At 37.8% G+C, this 17,480-nt stretch overlaps 1 pseudogene; it reads left to right on the top strand.

Annotated features, from left to right (window-relative positions):
• The first annotated feature begins 335 nt into the window (after nucleotides 1–335).
• LOC109113153 overlaps nucleotides 336–17,480 on the top strand; it is a 108,422-nt pseudogene continuing 91,277 nt past the window's right edge.

Here is a 17,480-nt window from a genome sequence, read left to right on the forward strand (position 1 = left end):
AACACATCAATATAATTACAGGCTATTTTTGTTTGTTTGTTTTCTCGTGTCAATTTATTTATCTTAGCATCAATTTTAAATGACTGTATTTTATGACATGAAACATGTCAACGTATTTTTTAAAAAAAATATCACAAAAAATTGAAATGAACAATGAACATAATTAAAAGCAACCACGAAAAACATCATTTTTATCAGATAATACTGAGACAAAATATTAATATAAAAAAAAAATATTTTTTTACTCTGATTTTCTTGTTGTTGTTAAAGAATTAATAGTGGCTTTCAAAACTCCCAGCTGATAATTACACTATGATGCATAATCATCGCGACGCCTCTCTCTGCGCCACGTCACCTTCCAGAGACTCACATGGGTTTGTTTTGAATAGTGTCTGTTTGACAGTTCAGCTGTTGCTATCGTTCGTCTCAGTGTAAAACGCCAGCATTTTTGGAAATATGTTGCCCACGGACGGTGTCACGTGTTTCCCCGGTCAGACGTGGGAAAAAGTTATGTCAAAGGTAAAAAAGACTGTTGTTTTCATGGATGATCGCTGTTCTGAGAGTCTGCACTGAAACGGGGGAGCTGCGCTTCTGTTTGTGCCTGGAGCTAGAAACATCAAACAATTCTCAAGCTTTGAAGCAGGTGGACAGAACGAACCCAAAGCTGTGTTTGTGGTCAGCACCGTGCTGAAAGGTAAAACGGCAGACATTATCAAAGACATCATTTCCCTCAGTCGCTTCCAGTACTGCGTGGTTTTCACAACTATTCCGCACTACATTCACCTGCTTGCGAATAATGTGACCGGTGATCTGGACGGGAACCCGGTGTTTGAGCAGTTTGAAGAGAAACTGTGTGAGTGGATGGGTGATATGATCTATACTGCTGAGGTGATGCATGCTCCTGTGGTCTTCGCACCTTCACCTTTTGCCTGCTTTCTCTGATCTCTTCCCTTTGGAAGTGGATCTTGAGTCCATCAATGAGAAAAGGCCGGAAAAAAGACGATTTGGGAGTCTGGTGGATGTGGATATGCACTCTCTCTCACCTGAGCTGCAGATTCAGATTAAATCTCTCGCATCAGCCATCAACGCCCTGTTTGAGTTCATCGGTACCCGTGAGGAGAGCTTTTCTGTGGGTCCGATGAGCCGTCTGATCGCAGGGGAGCTGGCCAGTCATCCACAGGCCAAAAACAGGAGGAAGTCAGCCCTGAATAAAGCATCAACAGTGTTTATTGACAGAACTCTTGATCTCACAGGTGTAGTCCAGTCTGTCTAAATGTCTGTATTCAGTCATAAGTACTTATGTCAAGACACTACAGGCAAAACCATGTTTTATTTATTTTTTTCTTTCATGCTCTGGTCATTTTTGAGATTTTGGATTAATGAACTTCCATAAAATGTCTTTTTTATTTGCATTTCAATTACATAGTGTTAGGCTGCTTTCTCAAAAATAGTTTTTTCTCCTTCACTGAACCAGAAATATTTAATCCACTTTAATTGCACTTACCTACACCCAATCTTTTATTCACATCTATATTCTGAAGATTTAAAGTTTAAAGTTTAAAGTTTTTTGTGATTTATGGCATGATACAAAGAAACAAAGAAATCCAAAAATCCTTTAACTCTAATTTTTCAGCAAAACAAAAGAAGAATTTTGAACCTGGCTTTATCCAATGTTCAGATTTCTGTTCTGGAAATGTATTCAAATTAGTACACATTTTTAGATAATGCCTCATTTGCGTATTTAAATATATTGTTACAAAATTTGTAATACTTAATTCTTTTAATGTACTGTGACTAAACAACTAGAAAATATGGTGAAATTTATTAGTTAATTTTTAATCTATTTACCTGTGGTGTCTTGTCTTAATATGTTGCATCATCGTGGTGTATAACACAGTTTAACTTGTTATTCTATGACCTTTCAAAATCATTTATTTTTCCTATTTTTCTCTTTTGCCTAATCTATAGGAGCTGTTAGCCACCATGGTGACAGTCTGGTTGAGAAAATCCTATCCGTGTTGCCACAGTTTCCAGGTCATGTGACTGACGTTCAGGTGGGCATGCTAGAGCTCACATACCTAAAGCAGACGAATGATAACAAGGGCATCTTGGCACCAGGCTGCTTGGCACAGAACCAGTAAGAGCATTTACAATGTTAGGGCATGCAGACATGGTATCATAAAGTTAATTTTTTTTATCTCAAAAAACTAAAGTCGGTTCAGAAAATGCCCAGAAGCAATATTGTAAAGGCCAAACGATGAACATGCAATGAGATCATGTTCACACTGTGGTGGAATTACAGCTCCAAAATTTTTTAAAGTTGTTTTTTAATGTTCAGTATTTTAATTTTTTAACATGTTTTAAAATTGATTACTTCTTTCAGATGGGCTGGTTGTTACATTAACTAAACAGTTAGATTTAGACCTAAGGTTTGTATTTGAAACTAAATTTAAGCTTTGTAGTTAAAGAAATAATTTACCCCAAAATTGAAAATATACTAATGTCACTCCAAACCTGTATGTACACAAAGGAAGATGTTTTAAAAAGTTTTTTTTTTTTTTGTCCATACACTGAAACATGCCCGTAGACGGGGGGGCTTGGGTAGCTCGAACAACCCACCCCCCAGTGCCAAAGGGCCAGAATTTAAGTCAGTTTATGTGTGTGTGTTTGTGATTTAAAAAACAATAACAAAAAAAGTGTAATAAGTGTTCTTTTCAATAACAATGGCCAATAATACAAATCTCCCAAATAAAAATGATCTAAACCAAACTGAAGCCCTAATCCCCTGATTCCCATGGGTCCTTAAAAAGACTTAAATTTAGTTGTATCAAAATTTAAAGCCATAAAAAGTATTAAATGCCTAAAATGGTATAAGAGATGTCTTAATCGTAACTTCAAGAGGTCTTAAATTTGGGAAAAAGACAAAAAAAAAAGACTTAAATTTGATTTTAAAAATCCTGCAGATACCCTGTAAATACTGAAATCAAATTCCTTCCTTGATATTTGTGTTTTGAAAATGTTTTTGAATTTAAATTGAGTGACTTCTTCAAAATTTCAGTCAACCTGGATGAAGCTGTGAACATATTCATATCATATTCCAAATTGTATCCAAGAAGATTAACTGACCAGTCTTCTCATTCCATAAGTGTCAAGACAACAAGCAAACCGAAAACAAGCGAAGAAGCATTGACAGAGAGATGAGAGAGGATGATGATGAGACGAGATGAACTTGTACACTGCTCAAAACAGTTATAAAACCAAGTCATTTAAACTTCAGGGATATCAATCTGTCCGGTTAGGAAACATAAATGATTATGAATCACTTTCAACTGTTTTGGTGCAAATGAAAGTGACAGCAGGTGCACTGGAGAGTCAACAGCAAGACAACCCCCAAAAATGCAAGACAACACAATCAGGTTACACAGGCAGTCCAGCTCCTCCAGGATGGCACATCCATACTTGTGGTCACGAAGAGGTTTGGTGTGTCACCCACCACCGTTTCAAGAGCATGGGGGAGATACTGAGAGAAATGCCATTACATGAGGAGAGCTGGACAGGGACATAGAAGGGCAACAACCCAGCAGCAGACCAGTATCTTCTCCTTTGTGCGAGGAGGAACAGGAGGAGCACTGCCAGAGCCTCCAAAATTAGCTCCAGCAGGCTACTGGTTTGCATGTTTCTGACCAAACTGTCAGAACAGACTTCATGAGGGCCTGACATCCTGAAAAAAAGACCCCCATTTGCCACTGAGTATATGATAGACATGAAAGAGTCTGGAGATGCCATGGGGAATGTTATTCTGCATGCAACATCATCCGGCATGACCGGTTTGGTGCTGGGTCAGAAATGGTCTGGGGAGAAACATCATTAGAGGGTCGCACAGGCCTTCACTTACTAGCCAGTGGTTCCCTTACTGCTGTTAGGTGAAATCCTCAGAGCCATTGTCAGACCTTATGTTGGTGCAGTGGGCCCTGGGTTCCTCCTGGTCTCATGTGGCTAGAGTGTGCAGGCAGTTTTTAGATTACAAAGGCATTGATGCCATTGACTGGCCCTCACGTTCCCAAGACCTGAATCCAGTTGAGAAACTTTGGGACATTATGTATTGGAGCATCTAAAGCCACCAAGGAACATCACAGACTGTCCAGGAGCTCACTGATGCCCTGATCCAGGTCTGGCAGGAGATCCCCCATGATACCATCTGCCATCTCCTCAGGAGCATGCCCTGGCATTTTTGTGAGTGCATACAGGCACGTGGAGGCCATGCACACTACTGACTTACATTATGAGTTGCTGTGATGAACTTCATTCAACTTGTATTAGCCTGTAACTACAGTTTTTTTAACTTTGGTCTGATTTTAAATCAAACCCTCTGTGTGTTGATGATTTTGGTTTCCATTTACTGTTGTCACAGCTGTGTCATGCTGGATCTGTTTCCTGTTGTTGTGAATTGATTTGATCTGAACGGAAACAGCGTCCAGTGGATATTCTCCAAAATGGCACCGGTGTTATGTGGAAGAGACAAATTGTTGAATAAATGCGTTATTTATTTTTTTTTTTCTTTTGCGCACAAAAAGTATTCTCGTAGCTTCGTATAATTGCAGATGAACCACTGATGTCACACGGATTAAATCACAGATCTCCTTGCTATGTTTCTGGACCTTGGAACATTTTAGTTGCATTGCTGTCTATACAGGGTCAGACAGCTCTCAGATTCCATCAAAAATATCTTAATTTGTGTTCCAAAGATGAACAAAGGTCTTACAAGTTTGAACGACATGAGGGTGAATAATTAATGACAGCATTTTCATTTTTAGGTGTACTAACCCTTTAAAATGTTAAACATTACTTCAAATATATTTGTATATATTTATAATTAAAAATAAATTGATTTAAAACAAGTATATTTTGATATACAGTACTTCATGTAGCTATTAAATGTATATAAATATAAATAGATACGTATGTCACACACATCCAAAATGTAATTATAGCTTCAGAAATGACAAGTTAAGAGTCACTATTAAAATGAAGAACAAAGAAACAAATGACAAGGAATAGAACAAAGAGTACTCCAGAATTCAGTATCTTCAGTAGCAAAATACTTTTTTTTTCTTGTCATTACTTCTCTTTTATAAATATTAAGGACATAATAGACCACAGCAGCTCTATTAAGCTGCATTTATATATTAGATTTCTTGATCCATCTGTCTGATGGTTTTGTCATCACTGCTTCAAGGGGAATGTCCCTACCGTAGTTTGGTTTAGACCAAAAACCTCAGTTCTGGTAAAGGATTAGAGAAATATATTGCATAATCACGGCTGTTCTCAAAGTCTGTCTGTTCACAGTGGGAAAGATCTGAGAACACCATGAGACTTGGTTATACACATGTTGGCACAAGAACGATGCCCAGCCAAGTATTTTTAATGGAGAACCACATTTCTTTAGTCATCATAAATGTGTATTTGTATAACTAAATGGCTTTGTTGGAGTTTTTGCCGATGTCATTTCCTATGAGGCAGGATGTGGTAATGAATGACCCCAAATTACTGCTGTTCTGTGTAATATTGTCATGTTGCTCAATTGTTTTAACACATATTTTGTGAACTCACGCACTGTCTGAGTGGAAACTAATGTTTTTCCTAAATGAACCCAGTCATGTTTTTTGGATGGGAAATTTTTGTTAAATGTATTGCACTTATGCCCTTTGGTTGAACTCAGTCATGAGTCAAAACATCATCTGTTAATGATTGGGGTAATTGACACCACATATAACCTTTCTGGCAGATGATTTTGTGGTGGATCGTCATATATTGATATAATATTCTCTTGATACAAGATTTTTTTGAAGCAAGTAACAATGTCAAAACTAAACCTACTTCATCTGGAAGTCAAATGGTATTAGCATGGAAACCCAAACGCTGTTTACAACCCATTAGGTCTAAACCACATGTTAGACGTGAGGGTTTGTTAAAGGAGGAACGTGTTTCGTATGTCTGTTTTCTTTCCAGATCCCGTCAGGCAGGGATTCAGAGAGCACATTTGCCTGCGGAAATGAAGTGATTGAGTTAAGTTCTCTTATGAGCTACACCAATGAATAAACCAGTTTCACCTTTTACATTTTGTGCCTCCAAAGCTGCCAGATTTGTCTTGTCTCCATTTTGGGCTCCCATTGTGGCTATTTGTCATCTTAACCCTGTTCAATCACTGTTGTTGAGAGCATTGATGCTGTTGTTTTACATACACATGGACGCAGACACATGGCATATTCCAGGACCACATCCTTTCACCCCCATTAGCTGGTTACAGTAGCACCGCAGTGCTGAGTACAAACACACTCTTGAGACCTCCATATAAATATACAAGAGCTCAATGTTAGCCATATGGCGTGGAGACTGAATAGGACAAGTCTCCATTTGAAGAGCCTTCTGTAACTGGTTGTGTGTAAAAGTGCATGTTTAATAGGGTTTGGAATTGGTTTCTATTGTTTCGTGCTTTAAAAGGCCCATATTTCACAACATTTTATTTTTCATTGAGGGCCACTTATAATGATAGCCTGTTTTTTTTTTTTTTTTTTTTACAGCAAGAACAGGCAGAATTTAGTTTTACACAACCATTTTTCTGACCTTCTCTGAATCTTTTGCAAAACATTAATTGGGCAGCACAAAAACCACTGAAGAGATCCCTTTCTTTTAATGAGATATTTGTTATAAGTCTATGCAGATGTTGGCCTTATGCGAAAATGCCTTTTACTTGGTTGGTCAAGTGCTTGACTAGAGCAACATGAAACAGGGACTCATCTGAAAGGCTTGGCATATTTCTCTGAAGGAATATAAAGAACATGCTCTGATCTTAAATAAGCCTGAACGTGCATCCAAATGCAGAGATGAGGTGGTGTGTACCTGACGCTCTAGATTCATTCATCACTGTATATATGTCACCCCCTATGTGGATCACATAATCCATGGAGGTTTTCAAAATGTTGAAAGTTGAATAACGACAGTACGGGATCCACAGATACCACTTGATCTTACTACTGTATGGTTTATCAGAATTATATTTATAGTCATGGAATACACTATAACAGAACTTTTCTTTAGTCTTTTTTACAAATCGAATCAATGCATTATATTATATTATATTATATTATTATAATAAATGTAATAATTTAAATTGAATAATAAATTTTATATATATGTGTGTGTGTGTGTGTAAAACTATAAACAACAATTACATTTTTATAAATAGCACAATTAGAATGTCAGTTTCGATAATTAATAAGTACTTGTATTGACAGTGGACAATGGAAAAATCATATGTTTGCTTTTAGAGTGTTTGTGCAATGCGGACTGCTTTGAGATAATAGATTTTGTCTTTTAATGTTTTTAATTATTTAAAGTATTTGTGTAGGCGTGTGCTAATTACCTCAGTATGTGCTCATTCTGTCATGACGTGATCTGCAAATTAACTGAGGAATGGTTGTTTGCTCATGAGAGACAGAGTTTTTGTGTTGCTGCGTGTAGTTTTAGTATTCCCTAGAATGTCATGTTTTTCACCCCCCTTATGTTTCTAATTTAAGTTTGCGGGTAAAAAAAAAGCATTTATTTTGCCCACTCTCTCTGTAGCTACACTGGTTCCCTCTTTTTCAGGTCAGCTTATTCTCGGCTGGAGCTCCAGGACTCAGTGGAGGAGAACCGGTCCAGTTCCATGCAGTCAAATCTGTTCAATGTGAGCATGGGGATTTCTTGCTTTAGCTCAGCAGGCAAGCGAGTCACAAGCCTAGGGTTTGTTTAGCAGAGTCTAGACAGGCTCCAGGCAAATATCAAAGCTTTTGATGCATTCTGACAGGGCCCAGCTGATCCTCAAGAGAGCAAATCTACTCCTTGGACTCTTAAAGGGATAGTTCACCCAAAAATTAAATTCTATCATTTACTCACCCCCATGTCGTTCTATACCTGTATGAGTTGCTTTCTTATGAGTTGAACATAAAAGAAGATATTTTGAAGATTGCTGGTAATCAAACAGTTGGTGGTTGCCATTGACTTCCATAGTAGGAAAAAAAAATACTATAGAAGTCAATGGCAACCACCAACTGTTTGATAACTAGCAATCTTCAAAATACCTTCTTTTATGTTCAACATAAGAAAGCAACTCATACAGGTATGGCACGACATGGGGGTGAGTAAATGATGACAGAATTTTCATTTTTGGGTGAATTATCCCTTTAATGTCCTTAAACATCTCTCCAGACTGTTGTATAATGCCATCTAAGTCATTCATTTCCGACCGAGTTTTGCCAGTCCAATGTTCTGGGTCAAGGAATATGCACATATCAGACAGATCATCCAAACACAAATAGATTAATGCTTTACTTTCATTTCTCTATACCTTCCTACCTAGATTTTTCTGAAACACAATATGAGTGGTGTTTGTCTGTGCAAAATTCGCTGCCACAATGATTGGGGTTACATGTACTTTAAAACTTCATTTTTCAGTCTGAACTGAACAGTCAGAACTGAAATAATCTGACTTTTTTATTTATTTATTTTTAATATCAGACTGAAATTTTACCAGTTGGACTAACAGTTCTGAATAATGTAATTATAGCTCAGCTTCGTCCAGCATGTATACGTTTTAATCAGTCTGCAGTTGGTCCCTGTTTTGTGCACCACTTTTTTTTAAAGACAGACATGGCACACAGAGTGTATTAAAACCTTTAAATATTCAATTTGGCATTATCTAATGCAGGGTTTCTCAAATCTTGCCCAATGCGCTGCAGAGTTTAGCTCCAACCGTGATCAAACTCACCTTATCTGTGATTTTCCCTGTAATGTATACGTGGAAAGACAGATGAAGACAAGTAGCTTGATTAAAACTGGGCATGTAAACATACTTACTGCTAGATTACATTGAGTGGTCTTCTAAAGAACTGCAGGAATAAAATGTTTTTGAATAGGTTCTTTTGGCTTTTCTTTGAATAGTAGCCTTTATTTTTAAGCCTGTAAAGTGTTTTTTAACCTTTGCTAGGACGTTTTGGGGTGTTTGCTTGCAGGCCAAAATCAATAGAGCATACTCGTTTTGTACAAGTCTCTTTGATAATCATGCCTTAAAATAAGTCTATTGGATTTTTTGGCTGCCTGTTTTATCACCCACCAGGTGTAAATTGTAAGTCTAATCCTTAAAAATAGAAAATAGCACACCTCAAAACCTGCACTATATTTGAGGTATCATTCATGTCATTCACAAACAGTACAGGGTGAGTTACACGCTAAACTTTTTAAAAGGATATTTCACCCTCTACGTCAAAAGAACCCCAAAAACACATCTATACATACATTTTACTGTATGCATAGATATTCCATCTGAAATTAACACAAGTGTCAGTAAAACAGCAGCAACCTTCATTGATTTTCACACAAATTTTGATTATGGGGTACATTATTGATTAAAGATTTTGCATGGATCCTTGCACAATACTATGACCTCAAAATACATTTCGACATTTATGTTACATAACCAGCTCTACATGTATGACTTTTCTGATTTAGTAAACTTGCTTGGTAACTCACCTGGTGCAGCAATGCAGCACTCTGGTATACATCCAGTGAAAAACATAAGTTACAATAAAAGAGATCAGACTTGTAGAATTAAGCAAATATGGCATAGGCAAATTTGTCCAATGAGTCTGGGTTGCTTATTTCTTATGTAGAACAAATTTTTTGAACAGAAGTGGAGTCTATATTTGAAGTGGAGTCTGTTCAGCCTGTAACCCTAGTTAGTGAGCAATACTAATAGGGATGTTTGCCTCAGCAAACACCACTAATAATAATGGTTCTGACTGGGTTTTTGTGTCCTAGCCCTGCAGTGCTGATATTGGTATTGTTCTTGTCAGCTCAGGTGAATGTGATTGGGTACATTGTGTTATTCTAACCCAGCTATATCTATAGACTGTGAGAAATATTTATGAAAGGTTTTATTTTAAGATCCTACTTGTGGGCTGTCTGGCTAATTTTGCCCTCTTTATTGTATGGTGTTTCCCTTTGTAATTGTAGGTTCTGTTTCAGGGTCGCTGTATTTAGTGTTGTTATGGGTGGTCATTTCAGGCAGCCGTCTTGAGCGTGACTGGCCCGGGCTGCTGATAGGAGACTTCCTCTTTCTTGCCTGTGTGAACCCCAATTTTTAATAACAGTCTGGTTGTACACTGTGCCTATTCAGGTCTGACTGGAGAAATGTCCAGATCTCTCTATGTTTTTAGTGTGGTTGTGGGAGAAATTAATGCCATGTCTGGTGTGAATTGAAAGGTTGGGTTTGAAATACTTTACTAAGGACATGAATTTATGTTCTTTGAAATGGTAGCATATGCAGTCTGCAATGGATTGTGCTGTGTGTGAAATTTTGGTTAAATCAGATTTCAGGACTTCACATTTGGTTAGCTAAAGGAGGCCTGTTTTTCACGCTCTGCTCTACTGCGCAATCAACCAACCTGTCTATCTTCTTTATTCCCTGCTGCAGTAATACAAATAGACAATTACAATTGGCCAAAAATCTGTTTTTGGACTGGATGATTGTGTGTTTGTCTGTTTCCAGTCAGGCTGGTGTAATAGGTTCTTGGCACTGCAGTAGAGTGGGGATGCTTTGATTTTGTGTGTGTGGGACCCTTCAGCTAATCCCTTGTTTATTTTAAGGTATTTAACACAACCTCCATACTTCTAGCTTATTTTTTACTACCCAGCTGTGTGCCTTGTCCAGCCAGCATTAAACCAGAATATTGTCCTAGAGCTGCTCAGGAAATCGCATGAAAGTGGTAGTGTGTGTGTGGAGGGGGGAGAAATGGACTCCACTACGCAGTGAGAAAACAACACTAGAGAGAAGAGACATATATCACACAGACACACACATTTCACAGGCGACTAAAAAGACTGACTTTCATGTCATGTCATTTGTCACATTTGTCATGCTTAGTATTGAGTACTTGAGTCTTTGTTGACAGATCATATTGTTTACTCTCACTTTAGCCCCGTCATATCCCTCCCACTAGTTTCCTGTCTCTGATTGACAGGTGGATTGTTAAATAAGAATATGGTGACAGGCACACTTCAAGCCCACACACGACTCTGACTTATAGAAATTTCTGTATATAGCTTTTGCAACATGTATAAAAATGTAGAGCTTTTTTCTCTTCTCATCTCATTTAATTTTATCTCATCTCATCTCACCTCTGCTTGTCTCACTTCATATCCCACCTCATCTCCTTCTCACCACAACTCTATCTTAACTAGCTCTCATCTCACTTTATGTCTCCTCGTCTTGTCTCTCCTCTTATTATTTCTTCTCCTCTTGGTTTGTGCCTCCTCATATTGTTGCTCCTCTCTTCTCCTCCTTATCTAATCTGCAGCTCATCTCCTTCTCATCACACTTTGTGTCTTCTCATCTTGTCTCTCCTCTTCTCGTCTTGGTTTGTGTGACCTCATCTTTTCTCCCCTCTCATCTCAGTTTGTGTGTTCTCGTCTTGTGTCTCCTCTTCTCATTTCTTCTCATCTTGGTTTGTCTCATCATCTTTTTTCTCCTCTCTTTTCCTATCCTTTTATACTGATTTCCAACCCAACCAATCATCTAACCTCTCCTCTCCTCTCCTCTCCTCTCCTCTCCTCTCCTCATCTGGTTGTACTGATTGTCAAGTCAATATATTTGTAATGGAGCTGGAGGAATAAGTAGATTTAAATGAGATGAAGACATGCGGTATTGATACATGCAGAAACTCCAAACCCCCAGCGGGCTGTGAGTGCGCCAGCAGCAGCTCCTGAACCTGTGACTGTGCTCCCATTCATTGTGTTTTAAAGGTTAGTGTCTGCTCTCTGGGATTTATCTTTCCGCTCAGGGAGTCTCACATGAAACAAAATGAGCCACAGATGAGAGAGATTTGTGATGTGTTTTTGTAAGTTTGTGTGTGCCAGTCTTTTTTAGATTTATGTAACAGGATGTTGCTTTTGTGTTGCATTTTTATCTTAAAGATTTTAGCAGAATTATGCTTATCTTTATGGACGGAGATGATGCCACTAAACTGTCTGTAATTTAATTGAACCATTCAACACACCAGTCAAACAGTGAATATAGTTTCTATTTACATTTATATTTTTTGTTACATTCAAATTTTAGGGTCAGGAAGTTAAAAGAAGTTTGCAAGAATTTGAAACTTTTTTCAGGATGCATTAAATTGTTCAAAGGTGACAGTAAAGACATTTATAATGTAACAAAAGATTTTTATTTCAAATAAATGCTGATCAGTCCTGAACAAATATACCACAGTACCATAAAAAGCACCATGACTTTTTTCAACATTGATAATAATAATAAAAAAAATGTTTCTTGAGCAGTAAATCGACCAATTAGAATGATTTCTGAAGGATCTTGTGACATTGGAGGCTGAAGTAATGGCTGCTGAAAATTCAACTTTGCGGTCACAGAAATAAATGCCATTTTAAAAGAAAAGAAAGAAAGAAAGTTAATTTAAAAAAAGAAAGTTAATTTAAATTGTAATTAAACTACTGTTTTTGACTATATTTTTGCCTATTTTTTTGTCACGAATCCGGTTCATGGAATTCCATCCAATTACCACCAGAGGTTGCTTTTCCATTTTAATGACTCTCTCACTACACAGACTTTCACATGTCACCCCGGACTACATTTCCCAGCAGCCATTTCACTAATCACCACATTCACCTGAAACCAATCACTGACACTATATAACACCCACAAAGATCCTGTTCAAACTGTAGAGTTTTGTTTAGTATTTATGCTGTTTAGCATAGCTACTTTACGGAGCCAGTTCCCTGTCCTTGTTTAAGTTTCTACAGGTGCATCTCAGTAAATAAGAATGTCGTGGAAAAGTTCATTTATTTCAGTAATTCAACTCAAATTGTGAAACTCATGTATTAAATTCAATGCACACAGACTGAAGTAAGTTTAAGTCTTTGATTCTTTTAATTGTGATGATTTTGGCTCACATTTAAAAAAAAAAACACCAATTCACTTTCTCAACAAATTAGAATATGGTGACATGCCAATCAGCTAATTAACTCAAAAACACCTGCAAAAGTTTCCTGAGCCTTCAAAATGGTCTTTCAGTTTGGTACACTAGGCTACACAATCATGGGGAAGACTGCTGATCTGACAGTTGTCCAGAAGACAATCACTGACACCCTTCACAAGGAGGGTAAGCCACAAACATTCATTGCCAAAGAAGCTGGTTATGAGAAACAAGAGACCAAAAAATGCAGATGAGCTGAAGGCCACTGTCAAAGAAACCTGGGCTTTCATACCACCTCAGCAGTGCCACAAACTGATCACCTCCATGCCATGCCACGCTGAACTGAGGCAGTAATTAAAGCAAAAAGAGCCCCTACCAAGTATTGAGTACATGTACAGTAAATGAACATACTTTCCAGAAGTATATATATTTTTATATTGGTCTTATGAGGTATTCTAATTTGTTGAATTGGTGGGTGTTTGTTAAATGTGAGCCAAAATCATCACAATTAAAAGAACCAAAGACTTAAACTACTACAGTCTGTGTGCATTGAATTTATTTAATACACAAGTTTTACAATTTGAGTTGAATTACTGAAATAAATGAACTTTTCCACGACATTCTAATTTATTGAAATGCACTTGTAGTTTCCTTAGTCTAGTCAAAGTCTTGCCTTGCCTGCTTTGTGATCTTCTGCCTGTGTATTTTGAATTAACCCTTTGCCTTGCTGTTTCGGACTGTGTTTGCACCTCATCTAGACTATTGCTTATTGTATTGGATTACCCGTCTTGTCAAGCCCTTTGAATTATTTTCGCTGTTGATCGACCTACGCCTGTTCATCGGATTACTCTTGTGTCTTGCCCTCAATATACCTGTTGCCATTGTCTGTCCCTTGCTTGTTTCTGACCAATTCTAATGAATAAAGCTTTGCAAATGGATCCGCGTAAGTCTCTAGTCCCTGTCGCCTCGTTTACATTTTTGATGAAGTAAATGCAGCCTCATAATAAAACATCTTCCTGACCCCAAACCTTTAACCAGTAGTGTGCACAATATATAAAACTGCTTATTTTATATTCTTATACATATATAGAGAGAGAGAGAGAGAGCTATATAAAACCATTATATCACAAAATACCTCTTAAAACCATACATAAAACCAAGTCAAAGGATAAAATATTTAGCTGCAGTTATTAATGAAAATCGCCAATAATATAATTTCATTCTCTATGGATCTAAAGGCTAGAAACAACCAAATGACACTTACATAGCAGTCATTCTCCAATCTCTTTAAGATACAGATGACATTTGTCTTTAAAGTGAAATGGCAGGCTCGCTTTGGAGATACTTTTCAGATTTAGAAACTTTTTGCACTCCAATTTCCTTTGCTCTTTCCTTTATCTAATCCTGACAGGAAAAAAAAACCTGTCCTGTGTGTGTGCTCTTGTTGTTTCTCTGATGATGAATCAAGGATTCTGCTTGCTTCTATTTCTTATTTTAGTTTTGTTTTTCTCCTGTTACAGATTGTAATGAGCATGGAAAATACACACACCTCTCCAGTGGAGCGTCTGCCAGGTCTCCTTATGTGCGCAAGCATATGTGTGCATAGTGTCATTAGTCCTAGAAGTGGGCGTAATTGAAGAATAACTGACCTGGATTGAATGCTGCCAACGAGTGGGGGTTGTTTGTTTCCTGTTGTTGATAAACACAGACTTAATCACTGTCTACTAAATCAATCAGCCCATCACAACGATTATGGCATCATAACAGCACATCTGTGTAAAATTGCGGGTGAACATTGGCTCCGTATTGTTTTGGGATTTTATTTAAAGTGCGTGTTTACATTACAACACACCCGAAACGTTGTTGAGAAACGGCATCTAATTATTGCTAATCACATTTTGGAACCATTTTGGATGCAATTTAGTGTCTGTGCGTGTATAAAGACCTATTTTAAGGCGTTCAGGCTCACGTAGTCAGTTGAAGTCCATTCTTAAGTGCTCAGTCATGTGTTTCCAGGAACCCTGAACTTCCCCTACCACACACACATACACACTGGACAGCACAAAGAAGTTGTGGCGGGAATGGGTAATAAATATGTGGTCTTTGCAGACCAACAGTGCCCTCCATAGGTTAGAGTACTAATGCAGCACAAATGTTCATATACAAACTCACTGAACCCCCCTGTCAGGACATCGAGCCTGGGGAACACTTCAGGAGAGGAGTGGAGTAAAGAAGGGGGAGGTTTTGGGGTAAAATTGGAACCATGTTGCCCCTCCAAAACATTCCAAGCGGACCCCTCGTCTTCCTGAATACATGCCGAGTTGACATACACATGCAAACAGAGAGGGTCCAGTCCTTAACTCTGGCATGTAAACTACGCGGAATATATGTGCATCTCTTTACAACATGCAAAATCAGGTTCAGCCTCATTGCACCAGACACCGTACCTACCCACAAGCACGTAACATTCTTGACCAGGTTTCAAAGATTTGTACTAGCCGAACATCTTCTGGGCCATTAAAGATCTCTTTAAGATGCCTTGATATAGTCAGTATATACTACCACTCAAAACCTAGTCATTCTTATGCTATTTTCCACATCCAAACTATGAATTTACACAAATTGAATTATGGGAATTATGTAATGACCAGAAAATGTCAAAACTATCTTATAGTTTAGTTTTTGAAGGAGTTCACATGTTCGACATTTGTTGACTGCTTTTTTCTTCACTTGCCAGTGCAGTTCATGACTTTGATTTTTGTTTCTGTTTGTTTTGTTTGTTCTGTTGTTTTCTTCTTATTTTATATATTATATTTTCTTTTTATTTATTTTTTTTATTTATTTTTATTTACCAAACTCATTTAATATTTTATTTACTTACTTTAACTTTTGCTTTGCTTTGCTTTTGCTTGATTTAAGCATTTAAACATAAGACATCAGAAGGGAAAGATTTCTAAAGATCATGGGAAACATAAATTCCACTCACTCAAGTGTATACTGCCAGTTGACTGGTAGTGTACACCCTTATTATATTCACGACTGGTTCTTTTTTTTCTTGGTGCCTAATCTAGTGTAATCTGAAAACACAATGGGCTCAGCATTCCGTGCTTTAACAGTCTGTTAAAAAAATGTTATGGTTTTTTTTCTGCTTTCGCAAGAATCGGCAAGGAAGTGGGACCAACCCATCATGTGATCTTATTTTTCTCCAATTTTCCCGCTTTTTTTTTTTTTTGGTCACATTTCATTTATCTCCAGATTACTGAGCCTTTTTTTGTGTTCTTGGCATTTATCTGCCATGTTTTTATACTGTCCCTCCACTCGTAATTCCTGACACAAGTCTACTCTTTAGAACAACAAGCCCCATGATTATTATGTAGGCTTTTGTCCTCCTCATTTTTGTACCCCCCCTCTTTTTTGTCTCGTCTTTGGAGTAATGGAGTCAGGCCTCTCTCTAGCACTGCCAAAACTCTGTCTGGAACACATTACAGCTGAGATCCAACACATGGCAACTGTTAGAAAGAGAGCGAGAGAAATAGACAGAGAGGAAAAGCAAAAAGAGCAAAAGAAAAACAGAGCAGGTTTAACATTTGGTTTCAGTGTCAGTAAAACACCCCCACCCATTTTCGCTTGCCCTCATGTCTCCTCTCTCCCTCGATCGGATTTTTCGTCCTTTGTTTTGTGTCCTACAACCTCACTTTATCAGTCTTTTACCCTTTTACTTCTTCTACTCTTGTCCTTTTCCCCCAAATTCTGCTCATGTACTTGATGTGTTTTCTCAGGCTGTCCACCCTCCGCAATTGTCATTTTATACAGTCAGTTCTCTCATCAAGAGTTCGTGAGAAGTTTCCACGACTTGATTAATATGACAAGCAGCACATAAGCCGGAACACACACGCACACACAATCCAGGAGATGATTAAAGACAGGAAGAGGAGGAGCCAGTGATGAAGAACAGAATGATGATGCCTCATTAGCACATGTCAGAAGAGGAGATCATTTAAGAAACCCTTGCTGAAAAATGATTGTACAGTTACTTAAGATAGAGCAGTTTATTACTGATGGATGGGTAGGAGATTGAAAAAGATAAATAGTCAACTCAGCAAGACTAAGGACATGTTCGTGTGACATGTTCTTGTTTTGTGTCAATCTAAGGATGATGTTTTTTTTAAACTCTGTTTATTGTTGCACTCCCCCCATCTATGTAAGTCATACAAATGCTTAATAGATGATTTTGGCTGTGGCTGTTCTCTGTGGATGAACAGGATGCTGAAACAGTCTACTCAGTTCTTTGGGCAACCCTCTGTTGGTTTTGGTTGCAGTCTACAAAAGCAGACATACAGAAGACTACAAGAGAACGGTCTGCTTTTTGCAACCCCTTGCCCACCCTTTTGTTTCAGAACAATTGAAAATACCCCAATCTTTGATAGTCAAATAAATCAAACCGCACACTATATC

This window comes from Cyprinus carpio, unplaced genomic scaffold (assembly GCF_018340385.1).
Source record: "Cyprinus carpio isolate SPL01 unplaced genomic scaffold, ASM1834038v1 S000006753, whole genome shotgun sequence".
NCBI classification, from domain to species: domain Eukaryota; kingdom Metazoa; phylum Chordata; class Actinopteri; order Cypriniformes; family Cyprinidae; genus Cyprinus; species Cyprinus carpio.